Source organism: Eptatretus burgeri, chromosome 10 (genome assembly GCF_056783735.1).
Source record: "Eptatretus burgeri isolate ZD-2024b chromosome 10, Ebu_testis_v1, whole genome shotgun sequence".
Classification (NCBI taxonomy): Eukaryota; Metazoa; Chordata; class Myxini; order Myxiniformes; family Myxinidae; genus Eptatretus; species Eptatretus burgeri.
In genome coordinates this window covers 69525974-69547344 of record NC_140970.1, presented here as the reverse complement: position 1 = coordinate 69547344, position 21371 = coordinate 69525974, and the positions used below count along the sequence as shown (strand labels likewise).

At 43.1% G+C, this 21371-nt stretch overlaps 1 protein-coding gene and 1 long non-coding RNA gene across 10 annotated transcripts in view; one reads left to right on the top strand and one right to left on the bottom strand.

Annotated features, from left to right (window-relative positions):
* Nucleotides 1–490: 490 nt before the first annotated feature.
* Nucleotides 491–21371, top strand: part of LOC147018809 (uncharacterized) — a 43007-nt gene continuing 22126 nt past the window's right edge. Inside the window, exons 1-3 of one of the 2 annotated variants that reach the window (XR_015062530.1) lie at nucleotides 491–1244; nucleotides 9020–9092; nucleotides 10802–11518. This is a non-coding gene — a long non-coding RNA (uncharacterized LOC147018809). Of the gene's footprint in view, nucleotides 1245–9019; nucleotides 9093–10801; nucleotides 11519–21371 lie in introns of those variants that run through there. The other variant, XR_015062531.1, reaches the window with a different exon arrangement.
* The window catches only part of LOC147018808 (Y-box-binding protein 1-like), a 93645-nt gene continuing 89945 nt past the window's right edge, over nucleotides 17672–21371 (bottom strand). For all 8 annotated transcript variants that reach the window (XR_015062529.1, XR_015062528.1, XM_085898850.1 and 5 more), the window contains one exon: nucleotides 17672–17991. The gene's annotated coding sequence lies outside the window, so the exon portion shown is untranslated. The remainder of the gene's footprint in view (nucleotides 17992–21371) is intronic.

The window sequence follows — 21371 nt, the reverse complement described above, 5'->3', positions numbered from 1 at the left end:
ACCATTTCCTAACCCAATATGGGTAAAACCAAAGTAAGAAAGCTACTTACGGCTAGTCGCGTGTATCGGATCGGATATATTGTAAATCTGGTGTTCACTACTTACGGCTCGTGGTGTGTATCGGATCGGATATATTGTAAATCTGGTGTTCACTACTTACGGCTCGTGGTGTGTATCGGATCGGATATATTGTAAATCTGGTGTTCACTACTTACGGCTCGTGGTGTGTATCGGATCGGATATATTGTAAATCTGGTGTTCACTACTTACAGCTTGTGGTGTGTATCGGATCGGATATATTGTAAATCTGGTGTTCACTACTTGCGCATTAGTGAAATTTCGGCCTCGGATTACGTCTCGTCATCTCGGATTCCGAGCTGTTTCAGCGCTCCGATCTGATCCGATCCAACGTCGGATGGGAACTGCAAACCGCCGCTTACCGCACAAAGGGAGGCATTGTCGTGTGGAGTCTAGTTCTCCATTTTCACATTTACCAACGGCGACGTCTTTCCGGGTCCCTGGGGAAGCGGTGCATTTTCACGCCTTGCCCGGGACGCACAGAACACCATTGTGTCATCAAAAAAGTCAAAATCTGACGAGAAAACGTGAAAAGATGCGAAAACTATTCTAATTTCGCTCCGAGATTCACTCGCGTTGAGATGGGCTGCAACATGGCGCCAGCAATGCACGTGACCGGGTATTGACCAATCAGAGCGCAGCATGATTGAGACAAGAGTTGGCCAGACTCTCTTTATATACGGCACTGGACTGGATGAGGGAGGAGTTCGGGGTGAGAGGTCAGGAAGTGTATTGTGCAAAGCTTGTTTGGTTTCCATGGCATGTTCGGTTGAATAAAACCGTCGGAGAATATTGAATTCCTCATACTCTGGTGTAAAGCACTTCGGTGTAAATATTGAGTACGATAGATTTTGTTTATACCCCGGGAGAGTATGGAGTCAACATCAGAACTGCCTGAGCGTGGAGAAACGGAAAGAGGAAGTGACGTCGTGCATCACGTGATTTTGCAATTTGTCGCAGTCGCCGCCATTTTGTGGTATAAAACGGTCGTCCATAGATTCCCAAGCTTTGTTCCTTTTTAAAATGTAAACTCTCTTGTGGGTATGACTGTGTACGTGTGCGGTGTCAACAGAAAATAATCGGAACGGCACGCGATTATTTCAGTGCCTCCGCCGGAATGTCTGTTAATTCGAGTGGTGTTCGACATTCTGACGGGCCGCCATGAGGTAGGCCTGAAACTTCACCCTCGACAAAGTTTGATATAATAACACTTCGTACACCGAGTTTGTACCCCAGGAAACGGTGTTAATCATAGCTATGTGCTATCAACGCATTTATTCGGTGACAAACACACACACATACATACACACACACATATACACACACACACACACACACACACACACACACACACACACACACACACACACACACACACACACACATATATACACACACACACACACACACACACACACACACACACACACACACACACATATATACACACACACACACATATATATATATATACACACACACACACACACATATATACACACACACACACACATATATATATATACACACACACACACACATATATACATACACACACACACACACACATACACACACACACACACATACACACACACACACACATGCCGCACACACACACACACACACACACACACACACATCTGCACACACACACCTGCATGTCACACACACGCCTGCACACACACACACCACACACACACACACACAATACACCACATCTGCACACACATCACCGTCCTGTCTGTCCTGCCACACACAATCTGCACACAATACCACACACCGTCTGCAATCTGCCACAGTCTGCCACCTGTCTGCCTGTCTACCACAATGTCTACCTGCCGCCAAATCTACATCACCTGCACAATCTACCTGCCTGTCATACTGCAATCTCTGCACCACACCAGTCTGCCACAATGTCTACCACACATACACGTCTACCACCTGTCTGCAATCGTCTGCCACCACATATCTGTCTACCACAATGCACCACCAGTCTGCAATAATCTGCACCACCGATGCCTGCCTATCGTCTGCCGCCATGCTGCCACAATCTGCATACTGTCACAATGCCACCTGTCAATCTTACCGCTACAGTCTGTGCTACCACCGCGTGTCTGTCTGCCGCCGTGATCTACCACCTGTCACCTGCCGATCTGCCTACCGCCGCAATGCCACCTGTCTACTACCACCACCTGTCTACCAGTCTGCACAATCTGCCACACGATCACGCCGCCACGCACACATCTGCCACCTGCAAGTCTGCCTGCCACCTGTCTGCAATCTGCCTGCCACCTGCCACTGCCTCAGTCACCGCACCTTCTGCACCAAAGGACCACCCTCGGACACACGTGCACCTGGAGTGCCGCACAAAGGTCACCTAGGACAATGCCTGGACCCAATGCGCACACACACCTACCACCTCGGACAACACACACCTGCCTAAAAGGAATACCTGCCCTGCCTGGCGCACACCTGCCTAAGGGCGCATACTGTCTGCCTGAAACAAATGCACCTGGACCCTGGGAACGCTGCCACCTTGGGACCTGAACAAGTACACCTGAGAACCTTGCCTGAATACGCACAGTGTCTGAGACTGCCTGAACCTGTCTCGACACCACCTCACCTCGAGACACGCACCTGGACCTGCCTAGACCTTGCCTGGACCTGGAGCCGCACGTGCCTGGGCCTTGTGCCTGGGACCAACGCGTGCCTGAAGACCTTGACCAACACACATACACCAACACACATACACCAACACCGCACACCAACACACATGTACACCAACACACACACACCAAGCCTGCACATACACAAACACACACCCACCACACAAACACACAAAAACCAACACACACACACAAACACACAAAAACACACACACAAAAACACACACATGAACACACAAACACATACACAAAAACCAACACACACACACAAACACACACATGTATTGTTATTTTTGATATGAACTGTTTGCATACATGTAACATGGCAAGTTGGAGGTGATGAAAACGGGTTGGTACGAATCCAAAGCGGTTTTTTTTTTACTAATTTCCGGAATCCTTCGGATTTCTACAATTATGAACGTGGGTTGTGTGTGTCTGTTTGTGTGTTTGTTTACCCTGTAGCAGCCACACCGTTTCAGCGAGCATGACCAAACTGGATACAGACGTCGTCCATGGTCCAACTTAGACACTTGTCATTTTTGGTGAATCTAGGTCAAAGGTCAAGGTCAAGGTGACCGAAAAACCGAAATTCTTATTTTCGCAATAACGTCCGCTAAAATGGTCGTATCGACTTCAAACCAAATCCAAAATGTGCATCTTCCAATTCAGCATCCAACCATATGTCTCATCGGGGTGTCACACCAACACCCTTCTTAGCGGTCGGGGGTCGAATGTCAGGGGGGTCGGGGTCAAATCTTTCAAATTGCGATAAAAACGCCATTTCAAGTCCGATTGACTTCCAAGTTATGATCATGACCAAACTAAGTGCTATAACTCATTAAACAGTAGCACTATCGACTTATAAGACCCAAATTGATTTCCAGGTTTTTGTTTTTTCAGAGATCATGGAGATATGACAAAGTTATTCTGGCAATTCCTTGCTCAACGAGCAATTTCATTTGATAATTTTTTTTTTTATCAAATGTGGTAAAAACATTATTCGACATATTGTTAGTGACAAAATACACAGGAATACCGAGATACTCGTTTATTGACGAGGTAGTCTTGCAGCAGTTCAGAACTCACCTCAAATGTTTACTTACCATCACAGTCTAAGCATGGACTCGTCTCAACGATGGTGAATCACCAAATGAGCAGGATCACTCAAACTGACATGGACAGGACCTGACGGACCAGTCACTTCATGTGACTGTGCTCGGCATTGTATCAACACCACAGGCTTTCTTCGCCTTTGCGACGAGATCTCTCGGAAGATCAAACTGATGACCCGGGGTTTTACAGGAGTTGGTTTTGCACGTGACGTCATTTGACAAGCACCCTCGGCGATCGATCTTGTTCTTGCGAACTTGGGATAAGATACTTTCCTCTTCGGCATGACTGTGAGTCGTATGTGCTGAACTACTGTAAACAGCAGGCCAAATTGTGGCTCTCTGTCTGTTGTTCTCATCAACAATACAAGCCTGGTGTTGGCTTAATGGTTAAGGTATCTGGCCTAAGATCTTAGGCTCTTGAGTTTGAGCCCCTGTCGACCCGTTGAAATAACACCAAGTGGGTTGACTCAGCCTGTCATCCTTCCAAGATCTGCAAAATGTGTACAAGCTTATTGGTAACAGGGGCACTGAATCGGCTGCACAACTGCGCTTCCAGAAAAATGATATAACCAGCAGGCACAGGCTGCATACAAAACAACACAAACGACTTCTCATGGCACCAATTACCTACCAATGGCAATTCAAACGGTAAATAAACATTCGTGAAATGTGATATACTGCCCTCCAGCCAATGGAACAGGAAGGGGTACTGCACTGCACTCAAGCCTGCAACTCTCTCGGTTTTTGTCATCATATTGTATCATGTATCCCATTTCATTTTTTTTATTTTTATGTCTCGGCACCCAGGTGCGGAGGCATTATGTTTCCGGGGATTGTCCGTCCGTCTGTCCGGATTTTCGTCCGGATTTTCGTTTACGCGATGACTCAAGAAGCAAATTGTAGAATTTCATCAAACTTCGTAAAAAGGTAAAGTAAGACAGGGCAATTAAGTGATTCGATTTTGGGCCAGATGTGATAAAGGTCAAGGGTCAAGGTCAAACTGAAATTTTACTGTTTACGCCCTAACTCAAGAAATATTGGACAGAAGTTCATCAAACTTGGTACAAAGGTAATGTTAGACAGGGCAATTTCGTGATTATATTTTGTACCAGATATGGTAAAGGTCAAGGGCCAAATATGTCAATACTCAAGTGTTTGTGCGGGAGAGCGGAGGCATACCCGTCGACTGCGTGCGGTTGAACTACTCTAGTTTAATCTGATCCGGAATTCAAATTCCAGATGAGATATTGTCATCGCGCACCATCCGTCCGTCCGTCTGCTTTTTCGAATTCTCCGGCCAAACCACTGCGCCGACCCGGCTTAAATTTAGCAGCAACGTCCCTCTCCTGACTGGTAACAGGAATTGCAAAGCTCGTTCCGGTCACATGACTTTAAGAAGGTCAAAAAGGCCGACTTAATACATTTCTTCAAAAATGTTCTTCTCCAGTCATAATGCGACCAAATTTGGGGAACAACAATAGGACAGGGTCGTGATGTTAAATTCCTTTGGTCATGCCGATCACGTGACCGGAAGTTTGTCAAAATGGCGGACTTCTTAAATGTTTGGGAAAGTTGCATAAATTCCTTCAAAAACCTTCCTCTCCAGATCCACCAGTCAGAATGCCACCAAATTTGAATTACTTTAGGCCAGAGCCCAGATAAGCTACAGGTGCAGTGGTCCTATTTTTTTAAAATTACCTCTCCTACTGAAGGTGAAGGAGGTTATGTTTTCACCCCATTCTGTCTGTTTGTGTACAGGATATCTCAAAAAGTTGTGGACAGATCCGGATGAAAATTTGTGGACAGGTTGGGTGTGTGACAAAGACAAACTGATTAGATTTTGGTGAAGATCTGGATCTGGATCAGACTACTGGAATTTTAAAAGTGATTCTTCACCATTGAGAGATATTGCCAAAAACGATAAATCGCACGATATCTCAAAAAGTTGTGCACGGATTCGGATAAAACTTGCTGGATAGGTTGGGTGTGTAACAAGGAAGAATTGATTCAGTTTTGGTGAAGATCTGGATCCGGATCTGATGAGTTTTTTTTCGTGATTCTTCACCATTGAGAGACTGGGTGAAACCGATATATAGCACGATATCTCAAAAAGTTGTGGACGGATTCGGACGAAACTCGGTGGACATGTTGGGTGTGTGACCACGACGAATTGATTCGATTTTGGTAAAAAATCCGGATCAGACTACTCAATTTTTTAAAGCGATTCTTCACCATTGAGAGATGGGGTTCAAAAACGATATATAGCACGATATCTCAAAAATGTATTCGGCCAGATATGTTCTTGTGGATCAGGCATTAACGGGGCAGAGGTATGCGCTCTACTGAGTGCCCTTCCAGTTGCAGTTTGAATTTGGTAATTGGTGGACACCTTGTATAACTTAAAACCATCTGAATCAAATCAAATCGTGCCATTTAAAATAGTGGAAAGGACTGATAAATATCACCAATAAGTGAAAGAGCGAATTGGAAACCGCAGATCGATTGATTCATGGTGATGGCAATATGGTTGATATGATCAGAAGTGAAGTGACACTGCATGCAGAATCCTGAATGACGTTGACGTGGCCATTGGTGAGAGAAAGCTCTTGATGTCCCACAGCAAATGGACTAGACCAGCGTTTCTCAACCTTTGATGGCTCATGGCCCCCCTACCGAGTCGCTTAACATTCGTGGTTCCCTGCCCTTCAATAAAAGATGCAGATTTCGTTTTATGAAATTTATTTACTCAGTCTTAAAAGATAAATCAAAGTAAACATTTTTCTAAGCAATACAATCAATGAGACGCTTGCTGTTGGGCTTGTCTGACGAGGCCTCTTATGTCCGGCTCCGTCTTGGACACAGCAAGGTGAATATCGTTCCCAACGTCAAGACGGTTTCTGGACTTCGTTTTAATGGTCGCAAGGTCAGAAAATCCAGATTCGCAAACATATGCTGTTGCGAATTGAATGAGCATTATGGATGCCTTCTTGCTGAGTAGTAGATACGCATCCTGAACAGACAACCAGAAGGTGGAGTGGTCTTCTTTGTTACTGAAGACCAGCTTCATTGCTTTTGAAACCTTCAACTCTGCCAGCTCCTCTGCTTCGTCTTCAGTAGGTTCATTTTTGGCGTTAAACGGGTCTTTGTGCCACGGAACATCCGACGGTGCATCGTCGAATTACGATTTGAACTCAGCAGAGAGATTGTCGAGATGTCTAGTGATGCAATCTTTGATGCCGACGGGAAGCTCAATCCTCTGCGTCTGCAGGTGCTCGTCCAAGAAAGGAAACCAGGCAGTGGACCCGGCCTTGATTCGTGCCTGCCAGACTTCCATTCTCGCAGACAGTCCGGCAAGCTTGTCTTGAACGTCACTGACTGTCACATCACGGCCTTGCAAGGACTGGTTCATTTCGTTGAGTCGGCCGAATATATCGGCCAGGTAGGCGAGCATCATGACGAACTCTTCATTGTCGAAGTGGACATGGAGGTTGTTTTCGTTGTCTCGCAGGAAGATTTCCACCTCAACCCGGAGTTCATACAGCCGAGAGAGGCATTTCCCCCTCGATAGCCAACGGACTTTGGTGTGGAACAGAAGTCCAACATGTTTCGCTCCCATTTCGTTGGCCAGGAGTTGGAGGAGCCAATGATTTTTGGCCTTCACACGAATGAAGTTGATCACTTTGACCGCGACGTCCATGACTTCCAGCAAATGAGGCGGAAGAGTCTTTGACGCAAGAGCGTATTGGTGTAGCGAACAGTGGGAGGACGTCACATGGGGCCATTCGTTCTTCATAAGCGTGATGAACCCTCCTCTGACGCCGACCATCGCTGGGGCACCATCAGTACAAATGTGCTTGAAATTCTGCCAACCGAGTCCATTAGCTTCAAAAAAAAAAAGAGTCCACAATAGCTTTGATATCTGCCGCTGTCGTTGTGGTTGGTAGGATATTGCAGAACAAGAACTCTTCCTTCATCTTTCCCTTTCTCTCGTAGCGAGCGAAGGCGATCAACTGGCTCTCCAGGGTGGTGTCGGCAGACTCGTCTAATTGAACGCGAGCCTGGAGCGTGCTTTGTTTGATTTCGGAGCAAACTTGACGTCACACATCAGCGGCCATGTCGTCAATCCGTCGTCGGATCGTGTCATTAGAGAGCGAAACTTGCTGGATCTTCTTTTTCGCCTCTGGTCCGATCATCAATTCCACCATTTTCTCTGTACATGGCTTGATAAGGTCCTCAGCAATAGTGTGCAGCTTCTTGCACTTCGCAATTCGGTATGCCACTTCGTAGCTGGATTGAAGAGCAGGTTTTTCTTCTGGCCGGAATCCAAATTTGGGAAGTGTCGCTTCACGGTCATATCGTGATCGTTTCGCAGACAGTGTCGATATTATCTTCCTTCCTTCCGGGATGCATCTTGTCGCGATGGTTTGAAAGTTTAGAAGGACGTAGTGACGCATTTGACATCACGACTGAGCAGTGCAGACATTGCGCGCAGTCCACGCCATCTCGACTGACATTCGTGAATCCAAACTTGACATAGCTGTCATTCCATTTTCGAACCTTCGACATCTGAGAAAAAAATTGAAAAAAACAAAATTCTAACGTTTTTGCAAACATTGGTTTACTATGAATGCTCTGTGGGCTCCGCCTTCTCTTTTAAAATCGTGGTTAAACTCATCTACCCTTTTTACTTTGACACTATGACTGGAGATTCGTCACCTTAATTGTACATTACAAGCTTCTGAATTCTGAATCGCAGTTTTTCGGCGTCTGCTCATGGCTCCCCGGTCGAAGGCCGATGGCCCCCAGTTGAGAAATGCTGGACTAGACATAATGATATGGGTTATATATCCACTCCAGGTCATGACACGTTTATCAGTCTGTGTGCCAATTCTTGCGAGTGGAATGGAAGTGAAAGATCGCGTTTTTAAAATTGATCGTACTTTCCGTCCAATATGGGTTTTGACCAGACTAAAACGTGTCTGCAGGTTTTCAGAAACAAAACGGGTCAAACCTGTAAAATCTTGGTCACTTGTCATGTATTTTTTTTTGTTTCCAGTCATTCCATGTTATTATTCCATATCTCCATTATGGTAACGGTCAAATTATTTTTCTCCACTTACCATCAACTTGCAACTGTATCGTCTTTTTACTCTCCCGCAGACCTGTGAACCCAAGGGGCGTAACACTTGCTTGAGCACATAAGCAATTTGGCGAATGCTCTTCAATAACCTTGGTAAGTGAACATACCGCTGGACACAGATCTGTGGAAAGTGACTGTGGGAGGAGACTGTGCTGTGAACAGAGGCTGCAGACACCTGTTGTAGCACCCCCTCTTGTAGCACCCCCTGTTGATCAATAATAATGGACAGAATTTGATTCTTTTTCTGCACTTGCCATCAACGCAATTTCATTTTCAAATTTTGATGAAAGCAGGTGTGATAAAACAAACTTGTGTGTGTGTGTGCAAAAACATGAAACCTCGTTGCCTGAACTGCAAGCATACAAAGGGAACTCCAAGGGAGTGCATGAATGAAAATTAGGTGCTTGGGTTCATTTAAACACCCCTTTTTGAACATAATTTATGGCCTTATTTAATTATCCTTTATTCAGGCTTCATCCTTGGTCAGCCCCTTTATCAGCCAGTTATCCCTTGCTGGAGTATTGAGTTCCAACTGCTTAAAAAAAAAGAAGTGTTCATTTGTCCAATTTGGACATTGTTTCACATTACGGGCGTCTCCGAGTGTTTGCGGCTTTATTTAGTTTCCACCTTCACTGTTATTCTTATGCAGAATCATTTTGATGAAACAGTATGAATTGTTGTGAATACTCCATTGCACATCTGCCTTCCCTTCCTCCCCCCTCTTTCAGTATTTCCATCAGCGAAGCGACCGGTGGTATTTGCTCATCCTTACTTTAATTCACGGACAGGTGTTTGCGTATTTGTTTGTTACGCTACTCCTTCAACAGTTCTGGGCCGATTACATGCAGACTTGCTGCATAGGATCAGCATGACCCCAATTAGTGTATTGGTGTGTTTTGTCTTTGCTGGTGGGGGGAGGGAGTGGGGGGGGGATGCAAATTCTTGATGTAAATGTCTATCGTGTGGTGCTGCTGCAGGTGGGAGAGAGTACAACAACTCCCTACCATATACAGCATAGTATTCCAGTCTTCGTGTTTTCCAATGCATTTAGGTGTTTTGAATTGTACGCATTAGGTATGTTGTTACTTCATGCATGTAACCCGGGTTTTTATTTTTATTTTCGGGAGCGATTGAGGCAGCTGGCGGTTGCCTCTACACTGTCCAAATGAAGGCACATGTCAGGAGAACATGTTACATGCTTTGAGTGTAGAGAGAGAGAGAAAGAGAGAGCACAAAAGTTGGGATCTGAAGGGATTGTTCTCCATGACGTGTGCCTTTACGGGATGAAAAAGGTCAAGCTGAATTACCATGAGAGGTGTATCTCGGCACCATGAGCCGTGCTTAAAGATGGATTCTAGCTTGGGGTTTCTGCACATATGCGTCGAGCATTCTGTGGCGGATAACATCACACTGAAATTCTCGTATCAAGTAGTTGAGGGTCACGATCAGCCATTATTTTTCTTGGGCAACCAACATTTCAAAATTATACTCCAAAGCCAACCGCCGACTGGGCATCCTCTGTCCTACAAAGTCCTTCCATGGCACACCTGAACTCGTATCCACTTACAAGACCTTCATCCGCAGTTTGATGGAGTGCTGCTCTCCCCTCTGGGCTGGCGCCACTGCCTCACATCTTGCTCAGCTTGATGCCGTGGACAAAGGCCTTCAAGATCATCAGAATCTCTCTCACAAAAGTTGAATCTATCATTTCACCATCGTATATAGGCTGGTGCTCTCTCTGTCTTCTAACACCTTCTTTCTGGTCTTGCACCTCTGCTCTTTCCGTGCGTTGTCCCCCGCAGGTTTCTGCAGGGCTCAAACAGTCCACCATCAACCCACTTCTGGTGAAACTAGCTAAATCCAGGATCACTGCTCACCTCCACTCATTTGTTCCTCTTTTTCTCCATCTGTGGAATCAACTTGTATGTCCTCTTCAATGTCATTCTTCCCTCCAGGTCTTCAAGAAAGCTGTTCACCACCATCTCAGATTGTCCCCAATCCGAAGCTATGATAGTTTATACCCTCGTTAACCCCACACATATCCCTTCTCCATCCAATTTTCCCTCCTTGGAGTTTCCTTTTGTATGCATGCGTGTTTTGGGTCCTGCTTTTGTCTGCTACATCGTCATCCGTTCACTGTACTAGCTCTTCCACGAACCTTGACTGTGTTTACAAAAAAAAGTAGAAAAAATATCTTAATCATCGCTTTACTTACTTATTGCATATTTATATACTTCACTCCAGGATCTATTCCTGTCTTCAGATTTCACCATATAACTGGAGTCATTCACTGGTTCCATGACTCATCCACATTTTGGTATCCCATGCCATTAAATGGAGGTCAAGAGGGATTGTAATTTGGTAAATGTGTATTTAATGGTAGGATGGCTTTCCCAAACTTAAATTGCCTTTCCTCAGACTTTTAGCCATATACAGTGCCCATACAATGTCTACCCCCCCTTTCAAAATTTTCACCTTTTGTTGCCTTATAGCTTGAAATTAAATTGCATTAAATCAGACTTTTTCCTCCTTCATTTACATATTGTAACCCACAGCTTCCAAGTGAAAAACAAATTCTACAAATTTCAGAAAATTAATGAAATATACAAAACGAGAATGCTCCTGAGATGGAAGCTGCTCCTGAGAAAAAGGCACGTGACAACAAGCCTGGAGTTTGCAAAAAGTCATGTGAAAGATTGAGAGCTTGAGGCAAAAGATTCTGTGGTCTGATGAGACGAAAATTTAACTCTTTAGCGTGAATGTAAAACGCTACGATTGTCGGAAACAGAGCACAGCTCATAACCTGTCTAACACCATCCCTACCATGAAGCTTGGAAGTGGCAGCATCATCCTATGGGGATGTGTTTCAGCAGCAGGGACTGGGAGATTTGTAAATAAAGATGGAACAATGAATGGAGCCAAATCCTTGAGGAGAACCTGCTTCAAAGTGCCAAAGATTTAGACTGTGGCAAATATTTATGTTCCAACAGGACGATGACCCCAAGCCTACAGCCAAAGCAACATTGGAATGGCTTCAGAACAAGAACATGAAAATCCTTGAGTGGCCCAGCTAAAGTACAGACTTGAATACCATTTAGAATCTGTTCAAAGACATGAAGATTGCAGTTCACTGGTGCTCCCCATCCAACTTGACAGAGCTTGAGCAAATCTGCAAGGAAGAATGGGAGAAAATCCCCAAATCCAGATGTGCAAAGCTGATACAGACATACCCAAGAAGACTCGAAGCTGTAATCGCTGCCAAAGGCACTTTTATAAAGTATTGACTCAAGGAGTTGAATACTGATGATGCAAGACATTTCAGCACCTTGGTTTTTAAGTTGTAAAAATTTCTAAAACCGTTTTCACTTTGTTATTATGGGGTATTTTGGGTATTTCGGTGACAATTTTTTTTAATTTGATCCATTATAAATTAAGGCTGAAACACAACAAAATGTGAAAAAGTCAAGGGGTGTGAATACTTTCTGAAGGCACTGTATGTATCGTGAACCGTGGTGTCTGTGCGTGTGCTCCTCTCTTTCTCCCGTTTACAGTAGCTGTTTTCGATGCTGCATTTGAAAAGATTGTCACACAGGAAAAACTCAAAACTCAATTCACTTTTGAAATAAGGGGGGAACTGGCATTAATAATGTTGATGCCGAATTTTAGACAAATTGAATCTTCACCACCCGATGTCGCACCACCCTTCCTTGGTTGGTGGTGTAAGTAGCTCATCTTTGGCTTCGAGTGAAACCAAGAGTGCAACACCTTTGACCTTTTTTAAAGTCCATGAAGTAATTTAAATTGATAGCTTAACCTACACTTTTGCCATCACTGGGGATGGATACTTTTACTCATAATTGCATAAAACGACTCATCTAAAGCAGACACGTAGATATGGAAAAGGAATGAGACAACTTAGAATTTTTACCAATTAAGTGTCTAATCTTGGTTGAACCCCAGACAAGGTAAAAGATAAATTGCCATTACATTGGTAGTATAAATAAAGATTGTAGCTTGGAGCACAGAAATTTCATTTGGAGTACGGGTGTAAAATTCTCATATTTCAAATAATCGGTCATTGTGTTCCCTTCCTCAGGTTAATTTACATGTGCGGGGGTTTATTTGTAGTTAGAATGATCATTGTACAAACAGATGGCCTTTTTGTCTTTTTAAACCAAACTCGTAATGGCTAAGAGCATCCACTCTGACTCTGGGAGGTCGATGGTTTAAAACCCAGCTGAATTGTACCAGATTTAATAAATGGTACGTGCCACTTGCTTGCTTGACGTTTAGCATAAAAGGATAAAAGCATGGACAATCCCCATAGGTTAGCAGCAAACGTGGTGGAGGAAATTCCTCTTTAAGAAATGCCCCATTGAGTCCAGGATAAAGGTGGTGCTGGTAGCCAGAGTACCCTGGGAAGTGATGGCATTTTCCCCAAGCTCAGTGGCTTTGTTTCATGTATTCATCATGTCCATATGTTTAAAATGTGTGTTGTGGCAGCTCCACTACGAGCCTTAGATGTGTTTAAAAATAAAAAAAATAAAAAGATGGAGGGCCAAAAATATTAAACTCAAACTACAGACGATAGTGAGGAGTGTGTTGTGAGAGGCACCATGAGAGAAACCAAGAAAAAAATAGAATGGCACTCAGTGGAGCGCATACACATCCACCAGGCTGTACAGTTTACTTTTAGTCTCCCATTGCTAGGCTGGATCTGGACCAAAACCAAAATCGAAATCGGCTTATTCTTGGCACCTAATCAACTCATCCACCGAGTTTTGTCATAACTTGTCCACAACTTTTTGAAATATCATGCTATATATCGTTTTTGGTACCATCTCTCAATGGTGAAGAATCACTTGAAATTCTCAGATCTGGATCTTTACCAAAGTTGAAACAATTCCTCCTTGTCACACACCCAACCTGTCCAGCGAGTTTCATCTGAATCTGTCCACAACTTAAAGATATCATGCGATACTTTATATCGTTCTTGCCCCATCTCTCAATGGTGAAGAAGCACTTTAAAAAAATTAGTGTACATTTCTAGTTCACCAAAATGTAATAATTTTGTCCTTGTCATACACCCAACCTCTCCACCAAATTTAATCGGAATCCATCAAAATTTGAGATATCCTGTTCAGACAAGTGAAAACATAACCTCCGTCCACCTTCGGTGGCAGAGGTAGCTTGTTGTACGTTGGAAAACTGAAGAATTAAGGCACAGCACATATTAATGGTGTTGATGTTCTTTAAAAAAGAAAAAAAAAGTGGGGGTGGGGTGCAGATTTCCAAACTGCCATCTTTACTTTTCTCCTTACAAATTGCCAAATTTAGTTTCAGTAAATATGATGGGCATACGAAGGAAGCATGCTAAGGAAATTTTTTTTTTTCTCCAAAGTAAAAACTACTACAGTACTACTTCTTCAACAACCACAATTATTCCAACCTTGTGGGTGGCATTGGAACGTTTTGACCAAAATTTGTAATTTATCCACAGGCCAGGCCTGACTTTTGACTGCAAATGCAGGAATTTGTAAATTGTTCTGGGTACTTGCAATAACTTTCCCCACTCTTCACAAAACACACCATAGGATATTTAAAGTTCAATGACCAGGAACAACCAGCTTGGCAGAGCACACGTTGATGAATCGCACTGCAAGCGAAACACAAAGGTGACAGTCTATAACTGGATCGAGATTAAAACCCAGGATAGACAGCTTATAGGCAAGTGCACAAATCTCCAAGTTATTCTGCCAGCCCTTCCGATGAAGTAAAAACACTTGAATGAACATGCATAATTAATAGATGAAGGAAAAAATGGGATGGGGTTGGCATTGGTCAATATATATATATATATATATATATATATATATATATATATATATATATATATATATATATATATATATATATATTTTTTTTCAAACACAAGATGAGCATTGTAGAGTTCAGCGAACAGGTGGATGTCATGTAGTCACCTTTAGGGTGTGTGTTTGTGCATGTGTGTAATATACAGTGGGGAGAACAAGTATTTGATATACTGCCGATTTTGCAGGCTTTACCACTTACAAAGCACGTAGAGGTCTGTAATTTTTATCATAGGTACACTTCAACTGTGAAAGATGGAATCTAAAACAAAAATCCTGAAAATCACATTGTATGGTTTTAAAATAATTAATTTGCATTTTATTGCATGAAATAAGTATTTGATCACCGACCAACCAGAAAGAATTCTGGCTCTCACAGACCTGTTAGTTTTGTCTTTAAGAAGCCCTCCCATTCTCCACTCATTACCTGTATTAACTGCACCTGTTTGAACTCGTTATCTGCATAAAAGACAGCTGTCCACACTCAGACTCCAACCTCTCCACAATGGGCAAGACCAGAGAGCTGTCTCAGGACATCAGGGACAAAATTGTAGACTTGCACAAGGCTGGGATGGGCTACAGGACAATAGGCAAGCAGCTTGGTGAGAAGGCAACAACTGTTGGCACAATTATTAGAAAATGGAAGAAGTTCAAGATAACAGTCAATCTCCCTCGGTCTGGGGCTCCATGCAAGATCTCACCTTGTGGAGCCTCAATGATCATGAGAAAGGTGAGGGATCAGCCCAGAACTACACAGCAGGACCTGGTCAATGACCTGAAGAGAGCTGGGACCACAGTATCAAAGAAAACCATAAGTAACACACTACGCCATCATGGATTAAAATCCTGCAGCGCACGCAAGGTCCCTCTGCTCAAGCCAGCACATGTCCAGGCCCGTCTGAAGTTTGCCAATGACCATCTGGATGATCTAGGAGGAATGCGAGAAGGTCATGTAGTCTGATGAGACCAAAATAGAGCTTTTTGGTTTAAACTCCACTTGCCGTGTTTGGAGGAAGAAGGAGGATGAGTACAACCCCAAGAACACCATCCTAACCGTGAAGCATGGAGGTGGAAACATCATTCTTTGGGGATGCTTTTCTGCAAAGGGGACAGGACGACTGTACCGTATTGAGGGGAGGATGGATGGGGCCATGTATCGTGACATCTTGGCCAACAAACTCCTTCCCTCAACAAGAGCATTGAAGATGGGGCGTGGCTGGGTCTTCCAGCATGACAACGACCCAAAACACACAGCCAGGGCAACTAAGGAGTGGCTCCGTAAGAAGCATCTCAAGGTCCAGTCCTAGAGTGGCCTAGCCAGTCTCCAGATCTGAACCCAATAGAAAATCTTTGGAGGGAGCTGAAAGTCGTGTTGCCCAGCGACAGCCCCGAAACCTGAAGGATCTGGAGAAGATCTGTATGGAGGAGTGGGCCAAATTCCCAGCTGCAGTCTGTGCAAACCTGGTTAAGAACTCAAGGAAATGTCTGATCTCTGTAATTGCAAACAAAGGTTTCTGTACCAAATATTAAGTTCTGTTTTTCTGATGTATCAAATACTTATTTCATGCAATAAAATGCAAATTAATAATTTAAAAATCATACAATGTGATTTCAGGATTTTTGTTTTAGATTCCATCTTTCACAGTTGAAGTGTACCTATGATAAAAATTAGACCTCGACGTGCTTTGTAATTGGGAAAACCTGCAAAATCGGCAGTGTATCAAATACTTGTTCTCCCCCCTGTGTGTGTGTATATGTATATATATATATATATACATATATTGTATGTCTTCTTCTTCTTCTTCTTCTTTCGGCTGCTCCCGTGAGGTGTCGCCACAGCGGATCATCCGTATGATCCGCATAGTGATTTGGCACATGTTTTACGCCGGATGCCCTTCCTGACGCAACCCTGGTCGCCTCTTACGACACAGGGATATGGTACACCTATTTTAACCGGGGTATACACCAGCCCAGTATACTGGTACTCATTTCGCCGACCTCGGAAGGATGACAGGCTGAGTCAACCCCCTGGTGTATTAATTCAGTGGCTCAACGGGGCTTGAACTCAGGACCTCTTGGATTCCAAGCCGCTGCCCTAACCACTGCGCCAACACCAGGCTATAGGATTGTATGTATGTGTATATATATATGGTATCCACAACCATCGTTGACCATGTTGTGGAGTATCGGCCAAAACCCTCACTTTTATACCTTTTTAAATCCACTTGAGTGATCAACACAAAACTTACCATAAGAGCACCTACCCATAGATTTTTTTTTTTAAAACAAAGTTACATGATGATTGGATGGAAAATGCAGCTGGCGTTCTAAAGTCCATTTTCCGTAGGTGTGGGTTGTAGGGTGTATCAGGAATAAACGGCCTCAAATTCAGCCAAATAATATAAAACCAAACACCAAAGAAGGCCCAGCCCGTTTTTTTTTTTAAACCAAAATGAAAGAATAACCAAATAAGTAAAGGCAGACAGCTGGGAATCAATTAAATGGGTTATTCAATGTCAGTTAATTGAACAAAAGAAATAAATAAAATAAAAACAAAATATTGTGCAAAAATATTTTTAACCGACTGAAGATAAAACACCAAAATTACTCCAATGAGATACAGCAATAAAAGGGGTGGAGGGGTGGGGGAGGTAAATGGAGTTTACCCTGCGATTCATGGTAATTCAACACATGAATTAAAGTATTGAACCCCACCAACAGATATGTACAAATCGTCAAAATAAATGGGGATCAGATGAAGAGAGGAGGAAAAATTAAAATAAAGAAAAACAGACAAGCATACACTTTCAATGTATGGCCTTTATCCCGTAAGCCTTGCTCACAAGCCAAAAAAGGTGGTCGTCTGCAGATCAAATCACAGGCAAACTCATTCAACCAACAGCACCGCCAATGCGGCATCACTAGTTCCATTTTAATAATAATTTTAAATTGCAAAAATGTTAAAATACTGCTTTCAAGTACAGTACAAAAACAAGCTGCCAACGCTGTTGCAGAATAGGTCGAGGTAAGGGGACCATTTAGTTTAGTGCACTAGTTGAGTGTTCTCAAGCAGGCTAGGCGAGTTGCTGTTACATGTTGTCAATGGATGTCTGCTGCTGAGCCTGCAGAAAAGAATGCAAAAAGAAAATATTTAGTGCAAAAAATTTCGACTTGGGACACATCAAATGTTATTTACATGAATTTAAATTGAAAAATTCGTTTCCACATAGTTTCCTACGTCACACTTTCATGATTGAGAACCTTCTGGATTTAAAATTATCTTTACCTCCACCACCGAAGGTGGAATGATATGTTTTCACCCGTTGGTGAGCAGGATATCTCAAAGTTGTGGATGGATTTGGATGAAGCTTGGTGGACATGTTAGGTGTGCGACAAGGCAAAATTAATTAGATTTTAGTGAAGATCTGATCTGAGAACTCTTTTTTTAATTTTAAAGATTCTTCACAATTAAGAGATGGGGCCAAAATGATATATCGCACGATATCTCAAAGTTGTGGACAGATTGAGACGAAACTTGGTGGATGAGTTGGGTATGTATGAAACAAGCCGATTATATTTTGGTTCAGGTCCGGATGCAGATCCGGCTCGCCCATCAGTGGGATACAAAATTTAAACTGTTCAGCCTGGCGGAGGTGTGCGCTCTACCGAGTGCTGCTCTGCATTGCTTGGCACCATTTTCACCTGGAGTGAAAAGTCATGCGCTCCCAAGTAAAATACTACATGTCGGGGATAATCGTTCATTCTGCAGCAATGGAACATATATTACCCACTGGTAGCTGACATACTACAAATGAGGAATGCCGTGCTGGTTATATGCAACCTGTAGCTTAAGGCCCGGTCACACCTTGACGTTTTAGCCAGCGATGGCAACGTATTAAAATGTATGTAAAACGCTGGCTTACGTTGAACTTTTGATGTTTTTTTTTTAAAGATTTGGACGTATTCATAGCGACTTGGTCTTATGTATAACGCATTGATAATGGACACAGAACGTTTCGTTGTGTTATAGATAACTTATACCAACGAATGCTGAACCTGTTGGCGGCCTACACAACCGATACCCAACGATAGTCTAACTTAGGCATAGCGCGTTGCACGCATCGCCGACGATGTCGTGACGTAGCCAATTAAAAGGCTGACGCACAACGATTCGAATCATAACTGCCGTAGAAATGGAAGTGTCAACATCGCGGTCACACCTTGGCGATCTTGCCAGCGTATGCCGACCTAAGAAAAATGTGTCTAAAACGTTGGGGCACGTCAAATACGGTATGAGTAAGTTTGGTATACGTGAGTACAACGCTAAAGTACGCTATCATACGTCGTAGTAAGTAGAGTACGTCAAGAAATTTTAAACATGTTCAAAATTTTACGACGTACTCTGCGTATGACACACGTTCCGCATGCGATGGGGATAAGTTTTACACATGATATGTGGACGCTTACACACGTCCACAAACGCTACTTATAAGCTACTCACAAGTCGAAACACGTCGCGGTAATGTCTTTTTTACGCGAAACTTATTTCTAACTTATGTTTGACGTGCTTTGAACCAATTCTTTACGTAGTCCCAACACACATCGACGTATGTAGACGTATTCCAATGACGTCTTCCGGTCGACAAAAAAAATAAATTAACGTGTTTCTAGCTTACAACTGCCATATAAAGACGTGTTCCCAGTGGTTTTGGGAATTGGTATATAAAAATGCTGCTCATAAAAGGGGAACCCAACAGTGTTTTCGAGTCCTTTTTGAGTCGATGTCCATGTCAGCAGTAACAGTATCAGTATCAGTATCAGTATTAGTATTAGTAGTAGTTTGTTCATGTTGGCAGTAGTAGGTGAGTGTGAGGGGGAGGGTGTGGGTTATGATGGATCGTCCTTGCGTTTAACGATTTAAATGATAAACTCAACGATTTAAATGGCTGCATCTCCACTATTGAAAGTAGACGCTTGCGCTCAACAATTGGATTTTTTTACACTCAACGACTTTTAAACGGTACCACTCAGCTAGTTTCATTGTTTACAATGAACGATTTAAATTGCTGTCACTCGCCTTTGTTTTTTGACGCTGGGGTTTGGAAATTTGAAGCGTTTCTTCTGAACGTGTTAAAACGCTCAAACTCGACTATTTTAAATAGACGCTGCCGATGGACAATTGGAATCATCGCCAAGCTAGACATCGAAGTGTGAACATCCTCGTCATGCCGAAGAAAAGTTTGAAGAATGCTGCAAATAAGTGTCCTGGCCGTGGCCGTGGACGCTGACGCAAGGACGATCCATTATACCGACGTCTTTCAGCCTATGAGTAACTTAAAAGTAACGTCTGTCGATGTGTGGCAACGATCGCGTAACGTGCCAACAACATGTTAATCATAGGTTAGAAATAAGTTTCGGGTACGCTAAACATTACCTCGGCGTGTCTCAACTTATGATTAACTTACAAGTAGCATGTGTTGACGTCTGTCAACGATCGCAGACCGTGCATACAACTTGTGGCCAGCGTAGCGGAACGTGTGAGTCATACGCCGGCATACGTCGTGAAATTTCAAGCATGAAAAAATTTGAGGACAACCAAAAAGTACAACGTTTAAAGCCAACGTACAACGACGTATGGCAGTGTTTTTCAGCGTGCTCTCAATGTTATCAAAACTTACCCATAACGTATTCAACGTGTGCTAGCGTTTTAGAAAAAAAATTCAAAAATCGGCATACGTTTGCTAAAACGTCAAGGTGTGACCGGGCCTTTAGCAAGTAAAACAAAGCTGATAGCTATTACAAACCCACCAACTTTCAAAAGTGGGTCATTCCATGTCAAATCATCAAAGAATCTGCCGTCATCTTTCAGATTTTTGTAAAACTTTGGGAACCAATTGGGACCCATGAAAAACGGCAAGAACTCAAATATTTTTGCTAACAGCCTCTTAATTAGTGAGATACAGACTAACGAACTTTGGACTAATTAACATGACGTCGCGAATTCAAATGGCCATACCTCTAAAAGTATAACACCGAGAGAGCTGGTTTTGGTGTCATTTTAAAGGTATTTTCATGCCCTATGAATTTGTCTGGGCAACATTTTCCTACCTCCAAGCACAAAAAAGTTATCACAAAATATAAACTTCAATCGTGAATCCCCAAAAAAATGTATCCTTCAAATTTCCTCAAATTCATCCCAGAGGTACCTTATGATGTCAAGAAGCTTCCACATAAATTTTGTGATGGGCACTCCAATAGTTTCTGAGATATGAGGAATAATGTACATGTACGTATGGCATATAGGTTCGAAAATCAGCATTTGTAATGTATTATACAATCATTCTCACCGAGCCATGACAGGGAACACAGGGAACGACCATCAATTGCTTTGAAGTATCATATACTTTCATTTTCAACTGGGTCTGAGGGGAAGAAACAAGTGCTGCTGTTGCTGCATTGAAGAGGAAATTGAAAGCCTAAGTCAGGTTAGTGAACACTGTGT